This window comes from Saccopteryx leptura, chromosome 2, assembly GCF_036850995.1.
Source record: "Saccopteryx leptura isolate mSacLep1 chromosome 2, mSacLep1_pri_phased_curated, whole genome shotgun sequence".
NCBI classification, from domain to species: domain Eukaryota; kingdom Metazoa; phylum Chordata; class Mammalia; order Chiroptera; family Emballonuridae; genus Saccopteryx; species Saccopteryx leptura.
Window position 1 is genome coordinate 2,084,856 of NC_089504.1, and position 16,152 is coordinate 2,101,007.

General features: G+C 58.7%; 1 long non-coding RNA gene and 2 other non-coding genes across 4 annotated transcripts; all 3 read right to left on the reverse strand.

Annotated features, from left to right (window-relative positions):
- Nucleotides 1-1,320: 1,320 nt before the first annotated feature.
- LOC136394102 (uncharacterized) lies at nucleotides 1,321-5,342 on the reverse strand. Of its 2 annotated transcripts, none has more exons than XR_010749151.1 (3): nucleotides 5,328-5,342; nucleotides 4,162-4,215; nucleotides 1,321-1,779 (listed from the first exon to the last, which is right to left on the reverse strand). It is a non-coding gene; the product is annotated as an uncharacterized lncRNA (long non-coding RNA). The 2 variants fall into 2 exon arrangements; XR_010749152.1 differs by lacking the exon at nucleotides 5,328-5,342 and adding an exon at nucleotides 4,639-4,662.
- Nucleotides 4,761-4,896, reverse strand: LOC136396110 (small nucleolar RNA SNORA43). The gene has a single exon (XR_010749529.1). It is a non-coding gene; the product is annotated as a small nucleolar RNA SNORA43 (small nucleolar RNA).
- Nucleotides 5,343-5,482: 140 nt separating the features above from the next.
- On the reverse strand, nucleotides 5,483-5,618 carry LOC136396155 (small nucleolar RNA SNORA17). Its single transcript, XR_010749562.1, has one exon. It is a non-coding gene; the product is annotated as a small nucleolar RNA SNORA17 (small nucleolar RNA).
- Nucleotides 5,619-16,152: the final 10,534 nt, after the last annotated feature.

A 16,152-nucleotide genomic window follows, 5' to 3' on the forward strand; every position in this document is an offset into this window, starting at 1 on the left:
GGCTCTGGGCGGCCAGGCTTTGCTCACCATTACAGCTGATGTGACCGGGAGCTTGAACTGCATGGGCCCACTTAGATATGCGTTTTTACCCCAATAGACATATTGGGACACAACTTATTTTTATTGATTTTAGGGAGAAACATGGATTTATTCCTCATTTATGCATTCATTGGTTGATTCCTGTATGTGCCCTAACTGGGGACCAAACCTGCAACCTTGGGAAGCGAAGGACCCAGGTTTGAGAACCTGAGGTCGCTGGCTTGAGCAAGGGGTTTCTTGGTCTGCTGTAGCCCCCAGTCAAGGCACATATGAGAAAGCAATCAATGAACTAAGGTGTCTCAACCAAAAACTGATGATTGATACTTCTCATCTCTCCGTTCCTGTCTGTCTGTCCCTATCTATCCCTCTCTCTGTCTCTGTAAAAATAAAGTGGATGAGTTTAGTGCCAGCCAAGGACGGTCTGAAAACTTTAGAAAGGTTAAAAAAATGTCAAGGTAAGTTCCCTGACACTACTGAGAAAAATCACTGAGGAGAAAGGATGTTTGCCTGAACTCATTTTTAATGCAGCCTGAACCCCCTTGGCCACGGTGGATGTGCATTAGGCAGAGAGCAAACAGGACAGAGGCAGGGCCAGGCCGACTGCTGGGCGGGTGCCGCGGGGTCACCCACAGGGCTGCTCGGCCCAGCTGTGAAGGGAACACGAAGCGGTCTTGTACGAGGTCTGGACACCAGACCCTTCTCTGGATTGGGCCCACTGATGCTCTGTCCCCAAGTCAGAACATCTGGCCTGTAAGAGGCTGCTTTTCAAGTCCTGATGCTGCACAATGCCCCTGCCAACCTGAACCCTGTGCCCCACACGGAAAAGTCTAGATGGAACACAAGATGCGTCATTACCAAGTCACTTACAGGAACAATCCGAGAAATGGAAAGGTCAGAAATGACTTTCTCTGTGCACCCCAGAGCGAACACCTGCCTCTCCTCCCCACCCCACTTCTACAGCGCAGAGACCTGCAACGGTTAACAAGTGTCTGTGTCTTCATGTAACGAGGAACACACATTTGTCACCATCATCACCAAGGAGCCACTGTGTGCAGGGCTGGTACGGACCTGGAGAGCCTGTCCTTCCAAGGGAGTGGCATTTCACATAAAATAATGAGTCACGTTACCATACAGTAATCCACTCTGGGAACTGGAGAAACTGCCTATCATCACAGCGAAGTTAAAATAAGTGCCAATTTTCCAAAGTGGCACTATGAATGACTGTAACACGGTATGCATAGTTCTGTAACGTCTATTCCCTAGCACGCAGGGCACAGGGAGTATAAGTGTATGTGGTTTACTTTATTGGCAGAACCCTGCACATAATACAGAGCAGCAGGGTTACCCAGCACCCCTCCTGACAGTGTGAGGCTGCCCAGCAACAGCTGGCTGTCAGGAGCCTCACCGGCTGGGCACACAGGACTGCGGCCCCCACAAGGGCGTTCTGTGCAGAACCTTTAGAGGAGCCTGCCGTCCTGTGTCGGTGCCGACTGCTCCCAGCCCTCCGACACCCTTGTAGCCGACGCTGGGACCAGCAGCACTGACTGCTGCCTCCTCTGTTGAGAGGTTGAGTCGGGCAGCATCTTCCAGGACCGAGGATGCTTCCTGGGCTGGTCCAGCAGAATCTCCATCTCGGAACCGAAAACCAGCTGCTTCTGAGGCGACCCCTGGCTGTGCTGGACCACTAGCCTCTCAGCTGGCCACGCCCCTGCCCTCAGGACAGCAGAGCAGAGGCGGTTTCTGGAATGCAAAGACAGCGTGTCGGCCTGGTGTGCAGGAGTCCCGGGTTCGATTCCCGGCCAGGGCACACAGGAGAAGCACCCATCTGCTTCTCCCCCCCTCCCCCCCCCCTCCTTCCTCTCTGTCTCTCTCTTCCCCTCCCGCAGCCAAGGCTCCATTGGAGCAAAAGATGGCCCGGGCACTGAGGATGGCTCTGTGGCCTCTGCCTCAGGCGCTAGAGTGGCTCTGGTTGCAACAGAGCAATGCCCCAGATGGGCAGAGCATCACCCCCTGGTGGGCATGCCAGGTGGATCCTGGTCAGGTGCATGCGGGAGTCTGACTGCCTCCCTGCTTCTCACTTCAGAAAAATACAAGAGGCCTCAGCTCTAAAAAAAAAAAAAAAATCATGCCCTGTAGCCAACTGAAACTGTGAGCCAACCTGTCCTCCTGCAACAAGCCACAGGATATGAAGGGCCTGACCAAGGGAACACAACCCTCTGCCCTGTCCCACACCTCAGGGCTTGCCGATAACTGATGATGTCCCCTCCCAGGCAGGGTCACATGGCTCTGCTGTGAGGACCCTAGTCCTCCTGCCAGCACCCACAGCGTGCCCCCTCAGAAGCGGCTTTCCCTGCCCGTCAACCCTCAGAAGGCACAGCCCCATGAGAATCCCAGCCCGGCTGCTTCTGACCCACAGAAACTGTGAGTTGTCCTAAAGGACCAAGTTCCTGGGCAATGTGTTACGCAGCAACTGGTTACACACACACATCTGACAGGTGAGGGGACTGGCTAGCCTTCAGCTGCCCCTCCCCACCGGACAATGGATGCTGTGCCACCACCCGGCTGCTTCCTGAGGTCAAGGGGGCCCTCACCATCAGCCACTCAAAAAGAAACATCACCAAGAAACCGAACCCACGGCCGGAGAGCGAGAAGTGCTTTCATCAGAGGACCACCTGCCTGTCCCAATGCGGGCCCTGCATTCAGAAGAGCTGACGGCTCACTTTCAACTTTGCAGCCTCATGCTGCCAGCCTGGGTTTCGAAGGGGGTGCCGCAGAGCAGACAACAGAGAGGCTGAGTGTCAGCATCCCCCCCTTCCCGAGAGCAGCATTTTGGGGGCAGCACAGGAACAAGCACAGCACCCCTCCCTCAGTGGCAGGGCTACAGGGCAGACCCTTTCCCAAGTCAAAAGCCAACCAACTTCAAATAGCTGATGACTCCTCACTCTTCCCCAAACGAGCATCATTCCACACTTGGCCCCAGCCAGATTCTGGCAAACCAGTGTCCACGGTGAGGGCCCAGAAGTTCCCAGATCCCAGCAAGCTGCCCCGTCCTGAGGAGTCCTGGGTGACCGAGCCCACACCTGTAGTCCCTCCCAAGCAGCCTGCACCAAGCCGGGCCCGTGCCCTTTCTGAATCCAAGGAAGGAAAGAGGAAGGGCGACCAGACAGGCACGCCTGCTCAGGGAGGGCCCGACCGAGCCCTGGGGAACCCAGTCTGCCTGTGGATCCCTGAGCCGTGTCCCAGCTGTGTCCTGATGGGACTCTGCAGCAGGGAGTCGACCTCAGCACTATCAACACCCGGGGCCCAGCCTGGGCACAGCAGTGTCCCCGGTCTCTGCCCACTGGACCCCAACAACCCCGCCCAGCTGCTGTCCCCAGAGCGAGCTCCATGAGGGTCACACAACTTGCCCGTAGTTGGACACAACTGACATAGAGCACCTGTTCAACTCTCTCATTAAATGTCTTAGAACACAGATGCAGAAGTGTCTTGCTTTATTTTTTTTATTATTATTTTTTTGTATTTTTCTGAAGCTGGAAACGGGGAGAGACAGTCAGACAGACTCCCACATGCGCCCGACCGGGATCCACCCGGCACGCCCACCAGGGGGCGACGCTCTGCCCATCTGGGGCATCGCTCTGTTGCAACCAGAGCCACTCTAGCGCCTGGGGCAGAGGCCAAGGAGCCATCCCCAGTGCCCGGGCCATCCCTGTTACAATGGAGCCTCGCTGCGGGAGGGGAAGAGAGAGACAGAGAGGAAGGAGAGGGGGAGGGGTGGAGAAGCAGATGGGCGCCTCTCCTGTGTGCCCTGGCTGGGAATCGAACCCGGGACTTCTGCACGCCAGGCTGAAGCTCTACCACTGAGCCAACCGGCCAGGGCCTCTTGCTTTATTTTTAATTTAAAACCAGAAAGCCTCGCCTGACCTGTGCTGGCGCAGTGGATAAAGCATCAACCTGGAAACGCTGAGGTCGCCGGTTCAAAACCCTGGGCCTGCCTGGTCAAGGCACATATGGGAGTTGATGCTTCCTGCCCCTCCCCCCCCCTCTCTGTCTCTCTCCTCTCTATAATGAATAAATAAAATCTTAAAAAAACAAAAACAAAAACACCCCCAGAAAGTCTCTTACCTCGAACATATGGCCAAGATATTGTGTAGCTGTTGACAGCACTCAGCGCTCTACCTGTAAGGGGACAAGGGCATCCCAGCAGGGTTACCAAGAGTGGCCTCTTCATTCCCCAGTGCCCTGGGTTGGGACAATCATTTGCCAAGTCAAAGTTGGCCCACTGAGGGGCTCCACGTGGGGCCCGACTTGCAACCCATCAACAGGCAAATACCAGGAGCAAATCTCTGGCTCCTTAAAAGTGCTCTGCTTGTCTCAAGGTTTCCTATAGTGTGGGTGTGACTGCCCACCCAGGGCCCCACAGGCCCAGAAAGTCCCATCAGCGTAGTGGTTCTCAGCCAGGGATGCAAGACACACCTGCCCGAGGACTGCTAAAAGCCCCCCGCCCAGACCTACACACAGAACACCATCCCTCTCCTGGTCAATCCCACCGCGTGCGTCCACACCCACACCCCTTCAGTCCTCAGGTCGACTTGATCTTACACAAGAAAAGCAAAACCAAAGTGTTGAGGGGCTCTCGCCCGGGTTCCCGACCGGAAGCCCAAACACAGGTCTGACCCCCAGCGCCCAGGGGATCAAAATGCCAGCTGGCCGGGAGCTGTAAGGACTGTCAGGCTACAAACCATTCTTAGTGCCCACTGTTCTGAGCACTGAGCGTAGAAATAGCCACTTCCTCTTTGCCCTGAGGTCACAGGCGCAGCACGGCAGCTGCGTCCATGGTGCCGGCAGACCCAGCACTGCAGGGCATTCTTCCCCCCCCCCGCACCGCCCCCCAGGGCCCAAGCCCTGTGCTTCCTCTGCCCACTCAGGACCTGAAGCCCAGAGCGGAGGGAGGGCAGGGAGGACACAGGCTACAAGCTGGGCTCAGGAACCTCCCAATCTCACACGCTGGCTGGTCCCTGACCCGTGGAACCACCTGACGTTTAAATCGTACAACAGGACTTCCAACGATGCTGGCCGCAGTCCGTTAGACTTGTTTTAAGAGGCAGAGCAGCCTCCCATGACTACTCTGACATTTAAATCTACTTTAAAGGACCTGAACGACCTGACTGTTAGGTGACATTCACTCCCCCCCATCCCCAAAGGAAAATTTTGGTGCTGCCACACTTTTCAACCATGGAGACAGGCAAAGAATGCTCAGATTCCCACCAAGTCAGCCTAAACCCACTCACCTTTTCCATCCATCCTACCTCCTGCCGAGCCGACGCATGACAACCGCGTGCTCTGACTGACGCCAGCGGAGAACTAGGAGAGAGAGACCCGAGCCGCCTTTACTCGCCGGGGCCAGGCTGCAGCGCGCGCCAGCCAGCAGCCCGGCGCAGGGGCCGGTGTCAGACCATCATGAACCCTCCAGCGTCCACGGCCAGGACGCCGGGCTAGCAGACACAAGCCTCTCTTCTCTCTGCCACCTGATGACACAGACGTGGCACCGCAGCTACGTCTGCAACGCCTCCAGGGGCAACGCGCGCGGAAGGGGACCCGGCTTCCTCCATTCCCCACCCTGTGGGTGGCAGGCGGGCTGTCACTCAGCACGGGGCTGAATCTGCAAGCTCCACCTCCGGGCAGACCTGTTCCTGCACGGACCTGCCACCCCCACCCCCATCCCCCAGGATGCCCCCTTCCAGGAGGAGCTCACTTTCCAGCAAACTCCCCAAAGAGAAAAAAAAATTCCAGTTTATACGAATCTTTTAAATGCACAGAGCAGCCCTGCCGCCCGAGTGGGTCGTGGTGCACCCGGTCTCCCAGGCGACGGGCCGCGCTCGGCCGGTGTGTGACCCCCGCGGACACCCCCGGGCCCCGCGCCGCCCAGCCGCCAGGGAGGGGAGTCGGTCCACCTTCTAAAATAACAACAGATCACCCGGGGCGCAGAGCCACCCGCGCGAGGACCCAGTCCCGCGAGGGTAGACGCGGGCGACGGCTCCCTGACCGTACCCGCCTCCTCTCCCCCGGGCGCGCGGAGGTCGCTGGGCCACGAACCTCGAGGCTGCGCAAAGCCGTTGCCACCATGACCACTCGCGCCTCCGCCGTCACCCGGAAAGAACGCGCGGGCGCGCGCCGCGCCTTTTATAGGGCGAGCGGAGTACGGCGGCCGGCGAGGGCCAGGCGGCTCCCGCAGCGCCCTCTAGCGGCCCTTCCCTTTTCTGCCCAGCGGCCGCCCTTCTATCCCCGCCCCCTTCCGCCACCACTCCCGGCCTGCGCATGCGCCTCGATCACTTGCGGGTGAACCAAGCGCCGCAGAGGGTCCTCCTCTTGCAGGTTGGGACCCTGCAAAACGGGGATCCCGGTGGGACCTACATCCCGTGGGTAACGGGACTGCGTGAGCTGGCCAGCCTGCTCAAAGCACTTGGAGCCGTGCTACCTAGCACTCCACGATGTCTAAGCGTAGTCACTGTCCCCCGCCCTCCTGACATGATGGGCCATGAGCTGGAACCACTTCTTTGTTCGCTGTGGGAAAGTCTCCTGCTCCCTGGGGAGCTCCGGTTGAGCTGCTCGCGCCTGCCCCAGTCCCCCGAGATGCTGCCCTACCCCCGCCCCCGGGGCTGGGCCCGTGGCCCCGCCAAAGGTTGCACCTCACACACACACACACACACACACACACACACACACACCCAGGAGCCCCTCAGGACACCCCGCCCCCCAGAGGGGACTCGGCTTCACCCCCTCAGGAGGGGTCTCCTAAGTGCCATCTCTGATGGTGCACTGATGGGCACTGGGAGCGGCGTTTGGCTTCCTCTTTTAACTGGAAGCTTCTGAGGTCGGGTGGAAAAGGCCTGCTTTGGATACTTCCCACAAGAGGTCATCGCTACTTTGGGTGGAAGGGGGTCCAGCGCTGGATCCAGCTACACCTCACGTAAGTGACCGCTAAGGAGGTACCTGCGTGGGAATCCGACAGGACTGTCTGTGACAGCGGTGTCAGTCCTGGGGGCAGAGTGGGGGTCCCGTGCTGTACCCAGACCTGTCTCCTGGGTCTGGCCATTTGGGCCGATGTCTGGGCACTCACATTGGCCACCTGGCCCAGTCCCTGGGCAGGTGGGTGCCCTCCCCTTGGAAGTGCAGTGCAGATGGAAAGAGCCCCAGAGGTCCGGCTTTATGAGGACAGGCTGGCTGGTTTATGGAACAAAGGACCCAGGCCCTTCTTGCCACCCATTAGCCTGGAGGAAACTTGAGTCCTAGCTGGAGGGACTGGCCGGGAAAGCCGGGGATCTAACTCTCCAAAAAAAGAGAAAACATTTCCAGAACTCTGCAGAGGGACCCTGGGCCATCGGGACCCCGTGCCCCTCTCCCCTTGTCTTGTCCCCGGCTGTCACACTCCAGTCCTGGAAGCAGGCAGTTGATCACACTGCTGAACCGGGTGGCAGCACAGACGAGGGGAGCCAGGTGCTCCTTGCTCTTGTTGGGAAGCAGGCAGTTGATCACACTGCTGAACCGGGTGGCAGCACAGATGAGGGGAGCCAGGTGCTCCTTGCTCTTGTTGGGAGCAGATGGAGCTCAGGCATCACCTTTTTGAACAGTTCCTGGGGAGCATGGCAGTGTCACTTGGCCGTGTCACACCCAGGAGCTCAGCGTCCACAGTCATTCTCCTCCCCAGTCCCAGGGAGGGGGAGGGTCCCTCTAAGAGCTGAAGTCAGGTAGCTGAGGATGTCGCTGGAGCCCTGGGGAGTCCCTGGGTTTGTTCTCGCACACTGTGGGGGTTGCCGGGTGGATCCAAGTTGGGGCACATGCGGGAGGTCTGTCTTTCTATCTCTCCTCCTCTCAGTTAAAAAGAGAGAGAGAGAGAGAGTTAAAAGGGCAGTCATGAGAAGGATAAACACTCGCCCAGTTTATTGACACCTTCTGCTGGCCCCCCTGGGAGTTTCTGAGGTGCGGTCTGTCTTACTGGACGCATGGGAGAGTGATTTGGTGGCCTTTGGTGAGCTAAGATTGCCATGAGCATTGGACATAATTTACTCCAGATTCTGAAAACAGTTCCTGTCACTATGGTCACAGGGTCTTTGGCCCTCTTGGTAGCACATACTGTGGACATTAGAATTTGGGATTCCTGCTCAGAGAGAATTCTCATGTGCAATGCCCCCAAAGCAATACAGGAAAGGTGTCCTCAACATGATTATACAGCTCATGTCATTGTCCTTCCTGTGAGCTTGGACGTGAGGAGAGGACACGTCATTAGTATGAGCGTGCCGGCCCACTCTCTAAGGAGAGTTCTGTCTGGAGCTGCGTTCTGGGTCTTGGTGTCACACCAGAGAATGGGGAGAGAGAAGGACTGCAGAGGCTGGGGAAGCAGGGGTCTCTGAGGATCACGGGGGCGCTCATTTCCAAAGCAAACCCCACTGGAGAGTTGAGACCTGGCCGAGGTGGTCCTGGGGCCAGTCCCTGCCTCAGTTTTGCAACTGTCCCGTGAAGGTCGCATATGGAAGAGCCTCAGCCCAGTTCAGCCAAGGCTCTCCCTAGCGGTGGATTCCGGAGGGGATCCTGGACATGGGTCGACCCCGCGCAGGCAGTCGGGCCTTGCGTCCAAGGTTGGGCGCGCACATGGGTTCAAGGAAAGCGCGTGCTCAAGAACCCTCCGCGCCGCGCGCACGCGCGCACATGCATGCGTTACCCCAACGGTGCCGCACCGGACCCCAACGGTGGCGGACAGCAACTGTGCCCCACCCAACGGCTGGTCCCAAGTACCCCTGTCCACTGGGGCGTTTGAAGAGTTCCTGGATCCCTTGGGGGTCTCGTCATGTGCGTTGTGGGGTGGAGAGCAGAGTGTGGGATGACTGGTGTCCCCTGAGAACCCACACCCCCTTGCATCTCGGTCCGGCCAGTGTGCAGAGGCAGTTTCCGAATGTCCAGTGCCAGGAGAGACCTGTTCCTTGTTCGCCCTCTGAACTAGAATCAGGTGGACCGTGGAGCCTTTACTCTGTGTCCGGTCCTTTGTCACAGAGTCCTGCCGTCCCTGGATTCCAGAGGGGTGGCTTACACATACCTGAAGACACGCTGGAGATTCCATCACCTCTGCAAAGGGACAGGGACCCTGTCCCCAGTTCTCCTGCAGGTGAGAGAGTGGATGCATGTCACCAAAGGACCCACCATGCAGCCACCATGATCCCCCCTACCCAGTCTAGGCACCTGTGGACAGGTGCACACATACACCTGTGGTCCCGCTTCCTCCCACGAGCTGGAGACAGGAACACACTTGTAGCTTGTTGTGCCAACGCTCCATGCTCGCTGGCTGAGGAGGCGAATGTGTTTTGGCTCATTTAGGCCGTTTGTTATGAGTTGATGCATTTATTGTGGGTTGTCTATGAGGATAAAGGGTCAGGACTCAGGTCGTTTTATTCAGATCTATTTGGGGGAGGGGTGTAGAAGTGAAAATGGCGGGGTGCCCCCGGAGTTTTCTTTCTCGCCAGCAGCTCCTGTTGTTTCTGTGCCGGGAGAAAGCCCTAACATGATCCCGCTTTTTACCCTTTGGTGAAAACACCAAGCCTTGGCTTTTCTTTAAAGCGAAACGGAAGAGTCATGCTCTTCTAATTTTGCTTGTGATCACGACGTGGTTCCAAAGGCAGCTTTCTTTGAAAGCGTCCTGTTCCATCCACCAGCCTATTTCCCGCAGAGGGAGGGGGCGGTTCCCAGTGAGAAAGGGTCGTGGACCCAAGAGATGTCAGAGAGACTCCCAGGGTGCTCTGGGGCCAAGTCGGCTTCCTCATCTGTAAAACGGGACTAGGATGGGGGGGGGGGAGTTAAGTGGTTTCCAGAAGTCCTTGCAGCTCTGACAGCCGATGGCCTGGAACCAGTTAGCAAAGGCTCCTTGTGCCATGACAGGTGATGCAAATATTTCCCCCCTAAAGCTAGTGAACATAAAACCAGAGGGGACCGGCTCTAAGACGAGTTATTGGAGCAGCTCCGTGCCTTGAAAGGCCCCTTCTGTGTGGTCACTGCTCAGGTACAGCTCCGTCCATGTCACCAGAATGCGTCATTGACCTTGGGCGCTTTCCCTGGCCTTTCAGGGAGGATTTGTGTTCAACCGACGCGTCCCTGAACGTGCGACCCAGTGAGTCACTCTCCATAATGCTCGCTAATTCCAAGTCCTTTTTTTTTTTTTTTTTTTGGCAAAACCGCCTCTCCATCCTCCTTCTGGGCCAGGTTTCTTCCACTCGATCCTGTGCCAAAGAGAGACACCTGCTTCCCTTCCCCTTGGGAAGGTCGAGGCATGAAATTAAAGGTAAAATTTAAAAAGTCAGCGTGCAGGTTGGGGTTGCTGGCGCTCACGCTGCTGGCTGGAGCAAGCGCGCACCCTCCTTCTTCTGTGGCCGGCGACCCCCGTCTCCGCCTTCCCAGGAGACCTTTCCCCGTTGCCCCCTGGGGTGGGGTTTGCGGGGTGGCGAGCTGTATCCTTCGGGTTGGTCAGGGTTTGGGGCTACGGCCCGAGCTTAGGACAAAGACATGTCTCAATGTAGAAAAGGAAGGAAAATGCCTTGGCTGCTCTGTAACTGGGGGGGGAGGGGCCCCCCTCCAAAGAAGCAACGACTCGAAATTCAAACATTAATGATGATGATTTCTGGGGTGGTGGCTCCCGTGGGCAGGCGCACTTCGTCGTTTTCTCTCTTCTTTACTGACCGTAAAGAGAATTAGCGTTCCAGCGAGGCTCCGACGTAGGAAATAGCATCCACCAGGCGCGGGCGCTGAAAGGGAACAGCGAGCGAGCAGGCGAAAAACCTGTGGACCCAAGAGACATGCCCACGGGCACATTCTGTGCAGGCCCCCCGGCTGTGAAGTCTGGGTTTATCTTCTGCGGCTTCTTGTATCTGCCTCTCTCTCTACTGCAGGATGCTGGTGCTGACCGTGGGTCCAGCCGGCCCCTGGAGTGCTGACCGTGGGTCCAGCCGGCCCCTGGAGTGCTGACCGTGGGTCCAGCCGGCCCCTGGAGTGTGAGCTTCCTGTCCCACGTTTTGGCTGGTACAGGTAAGAGGACTTGGGGAGGGGTCATTTGTGTGTTCGCCTGGGCAACGTCAGCCAGGCTGGTCCCAGAGCCCCCGGGCGGTGCCCACAGAGCTCAGCATGCCCCACACGCTCCCTCGGGCTCCGAGTGTCTCAAGCCCTTCAGTTCCAGTGACTCTAACGTGGGGACGGAGGGACGCAGGTCTGTCAGCCTCGGGTTCATCAGGGTCCTCCAGAGAAACGACCCACGGGATATGTGTGTATGCGTCGGTGTGCGCGTGTGTGCACGCGTGTGCATGCGTGTGCATGTGCAATGCAGAGAAGAGAGGAGAGAGATTGGTTTTAATGCACGGGCTCACGTGACCACACGGGCTGGCACGTCCTGAGTCTGCGGCGGTGAAGCCCGTTTAGCCCTCAGGCCTTCAGTGGGCGAGGCCCACCCACACTGACTGACAACGCTCTCTCCTTGACTCAGTCAGCCAGATGGTGCCCGTGGACGACGCCCACGAGGTACATTCACAGCCACGCGCAGGTGACACGTCCAGCCTGCTGACACGGCTGCCCACCGAGGCCGGTCAGGTTGACCCGTAAGACTGACCATCACAGCCACCCTCCCTCTACCTGGCACCGCACAGGTCCTGGGGCCACCATCCTGCGTACAGTGCAGAACACAAGGACTCGCGCCACAGAGGGGGCAGAGTTCCTGGGTGATGTTCAGACCCTGTAACTTAAATCCTGTTGTGTGAAGTCAGCTGTTACTGATCCATCTTAGGTCATGTATTCTATGATAAGATGAGGAAGGGGGAGAGGAAATTTAGTTCACACACACACACGCACACGCACACACACGCACGCACACGCACACACACACACGCACACACACGCACCACTTGCAGTTTGGGAAGATATCCTGGAGCGGGCTCTTGGGCTGTGGCTTCTCTGGAAGGCAGCTGAATGTTCTCTGGGTGTGGGAAGGCAGCCATGTGGGTGAACTCCTGTCCCCTTGCAGCTCCAGAGCCAGCTTGACCACCAGCCTCCAAGCTGGCACTGCCTTCAGGGCCAGATCAAGCACCAGATCTGGAGTTAGAGCCACTTCTGGCCTAAGCCCAACAGCTAGATGGAGTACCAACTCCAGAGCCTGGCACTAAGTCCAGCTCCAGCTCTTGTGACAGTTCCAGAGCCTGAGCCAGCCCCACCACCAGATGCCCCACCACCAGATGCCCCACCACCAGGTGCTCCATCACCAGGTGCTCCATCACCAGGTGCCCCACCACCAGGTGCCCCACCACCAGGTGCTCCACCACCAGGTGCTCCACCACCAGGTGCTCCACCACCAGGTGCTCCACCACCAGGTGCTCCGTCACCAGCTCTAGAACCAGCTCTGGCACTGGAGCATGGAGAAGCCCTCACACTCCTGCCGACTCCAGAACCAGCTCCACCACCAGGTGCTCCACCACCAGATGCTCCACCACCAGCTCTAGAACCAGCTCTGGCACTGGAGCATGGAGAAGCCCTCACACTACTGCCGGCTCCAGAACCAGCTCCACCACCAGATGCTCCACCACCAGCTCTAGAACCAGCTCTGGCACTGGAGCATGGAGAAGCCCTCACACTACTGCTGGCTCCAGAACCAGCTTCAACACCAGCTTGATCGCCAACCGCAGAGGTAGAGGCAGCTGTCCTCAACTTACTTGCGGGCTCTAGCACCCACCTGGCACCAGCTCTAGCGTTTGAATTAAACCCAACGCAAATTGCAGAGCAATAGGTACCAACAGGCACTGAACGAGAGCCCGCTCAGTCCCAGCTCTCTCGACACAACCGCAGGCAGCCGCAGCGCTGGAGCCCTCTCCAGAGCGAGTGTCAGTGCCGGAGCGAGCTTCAGCTCCAGCTCCTGAGCTGGAGGAAGCTAGAGTGCTGGCTCTAGAGCTGGACCCGACTCCAGCACAAGGTCAGAGGCCGGAGTCCGCCACAGGAGCAGCACCAGTTCAGGAGCTTGAGAGACTTCTGGAGCCGTCTCCAGCCCAGAGTCCAGAGTTCAGAGTCACGTGACAGCACCAGCTTCACCGCCAGCCCCGGGGCTAGAGCCCGTTCCGTGACCGGCTCCAGAACAAGAGCCAGGGCCGGCTCGAGCGCCCGAGCAGCTCCAGCGCCAGAGTTCGAGCCGGCTCCACAGCTAGTGCCAACCCCGGCTTCAACACTCACACCGGCTCCTGAGACGGAGCCAGCTCCCACCTCAGCCCCAGTGCAAGCTCCAGGGTGAGGGCTGGGGTCCTCCCATGAACTGGAGCTGCCACGCCAACTCCAGAGACAGTCACTGAGCCAGCCCCGGCCATAGTTCTAGTGGTCACTTCAGAGTGAGGAGCACCAGGTTCCAAAGAAGAGCCCACTCCAGGACCAGCTCTAGCCATTGGCTCCAGGGTCAGAGCCATTCCCGGCACCAACCCAGAGCCAGATGGAGTCAGCACCAAGCTTGGAGCTCGAGCCTGCTCCAGCGGGAGCTCCAGCAGCGACATCGGAGCCGGGTCATGCTCTGGCGCTGCTCCGCCGCCAATTTCAGAGACAGAGGCAGCCCCACCGCCGACTCCAGAAAGTGCCAGGCGCCACACCTGCTCTGGTGTCGGCTCCAGCGCCAGGCTCTGCTCTGACACTGATTCCAGAGATAGAGCCAGTGCCAGAGAGACAACAAGCCACAGGGCAAGAGCCCAGGCTGGCCGCGGGACTAGAGGCACAGAACCAGCTCTCGCATTCAAACTGGACTCGGAGCTGACTCTGAAGCCAGAGCCAGCTCCGGCACCAGCCCTTGTGCCAGGCTCCAGCGCCTTCTCCACAGCCAGATCTGGTGTGAAGTTTAGAACCGGCTGGACCAGAAGTAGCCCCAGCGCTCCAGGCAGCTCCGAGGCCCTCCAGGTCCATAGCTCAAACCGCCCCGGCACCCCCTCGGGAGTCAGAGCTGGAGCCGGAGCCAGAGCCCACTGCAGGAGTTTCGGTGCCCGAGCTGCAGCCAGCTCAAGGGCTCCGTCCCACTTCAGAACCAGGTCTAGACTAGCCCTGGAGAGCAATCGCATGCCGGCACCTTTCCCAGAGCTCGGGCTTGGGCCGGCGATAGCGCCAGGGCCGCCCTGACAGCCGCTCCAGACGAAGTTACTGGAAGAGTTCTAGGGCTGGAGCCGTCTTCTGGAGTGGAGCCTGCTCTCGCATCAGCGCAAGCACAGGTCCCGCCAGTGCCGGCCCTCATCACGGCAGGGCCAGGGGTGGGGCTGGAGCTTCTCTGCCAGGAGTGCCACCCCCAGGGGCCTCATCGCCTGTCCTCCCAGGTCCTCCTCCTCCCTCCGCCCCCGAGGTCTCGGGTCTCAGCTAGGGACCTGCCTCCCACACAAGCCTCGAAGTGGACAAAGACCTCTGATGCTGGAAATGGTGGCCAGTAACTTTTAAAACTGGACACTTTTTTTTTTGTTCCAGAAACTGCACTCTGTGGATTCCGTCCTACATCATGTGGACACAGATGAGCCATTCAGCCTGGGTCTGTGAGAACTCGGAGCTGGCCCGTGTGGCCCAGCAGGACCTCTTTGGAGATCCTGATTTGGGGGTCCCAGAAAATGCCAAGGAGCAAGAGGACTGACTGGCAGTGCCCGTCCACCCCCGGGAAGCAAGGATCCCAAAAGATGCACGCTCTGAAATCTTCCCCACCCAACACCCACCAGCGCGTGCACGTGCACACACACACACGTGTATACACACACACACACACACACGTGTACACATTGCAAGAATGCCTGCGGGTGACCTCCCAGGAGGGGCACTGCCCGGGGAAGGCGCTCCCCCACCGGATTCCGACTCGTCCTGCGACTCGTCCTGCGCACCGTCTTCCGGAGGAGGGCCTTTCCCGTTCTCTCCAGGGGACCTGCTGGGGCCTCTGCTCCCTCCCCTTGTCCCCAGGGCTGCTGGCCACCAGGCAAGAAGCCTGCCAGTCCCACGCTGACCGTGCTCTCTCTGCCATGTTTTCAGGACAGATGTCCCCATCCGGGCAGTGGTGCATCTCTGGCACGCACTGGCGTGTGCACTGCCTCTCCTTGGAGGGGCACGTTTGCCTCCGTCCCTTAGAAAACACCGACCTTTGACCTTTGGGAGTTTCCGGCACCACAGGGACATCACACCTCCCTCCTCCTTGGGTCCTGAGAAAAGCTTCCCGTTTGTGGTCCAGCTGCCCAGCTTCCTGCATTTCCCTTGTTTTGTTTTCGGTGCAGGTTCCTGAGCGGCTCTGGCTCTGGGGTCACACTTAGCACAGCGACCCCAAGATTATGCACAGACTTTAATAAAAGAGCCTTTTTTTTACATCTGTTAACCCATCTAGGATTTCCCTTTCATAAATAACAAAAACGCTATTTCCGATAAATACAGACAACAAAAGTGTGAGCAGACACAGAGACCTGTTGTGAGTTTGCGTTGACAGGAGCCGTCAGAAGAGGCCCGGGAGCAAGGACTGGAAGCGGGCGGGTGGCAGGGAGGGCCGCGCGGGGTGTGAGCTTCCGGTGCAGGTGTCCTTCGGGGAGGTGGGCTCTTCCGCCCCAGGGCAGCGCGGCGGCTGCCCAGCGCGGTAAATGTACTTCACGCTTGGCCATCGCACTGTTTAACACGGCAGCAATTTATTTCATAATTCAAAACAAACAGTGCCACAGAGACTGTCACAGGGAAATGTAAAATGTAGAAATAACCGAAAGGGAAGTTTCCGGAAGGGAGGATGAAGAAAAGCCGGGTGGGGGAGCAGGCTGGGGGTGTGTCACAGCTCTCACTCGGGGCTGGTGGGACCAGCACCCGCTCCTGGTCCCCCCCCCCATCAGAGCAGGAGCAGGTAGAGGTGCGGGTCCTCCCCGCAGGGGGTGGGGGGTCCTGTGTCAGCTCAGGGTCCTCCCTGTGTGTCCAGGGTCCAGCCCCTCCGCGCGTGCTCACATGCACCCTCACCCTCGGGCTCCGCCTCCTGGGGCTCCAGGTCCCCCAGCTCAGCTGGGAGAAGGTGGGCGGTCCCGGATCGGCCCGGCTCCCTTCTGGGTGCTGCCACGGCAGGACAGGCCCCAG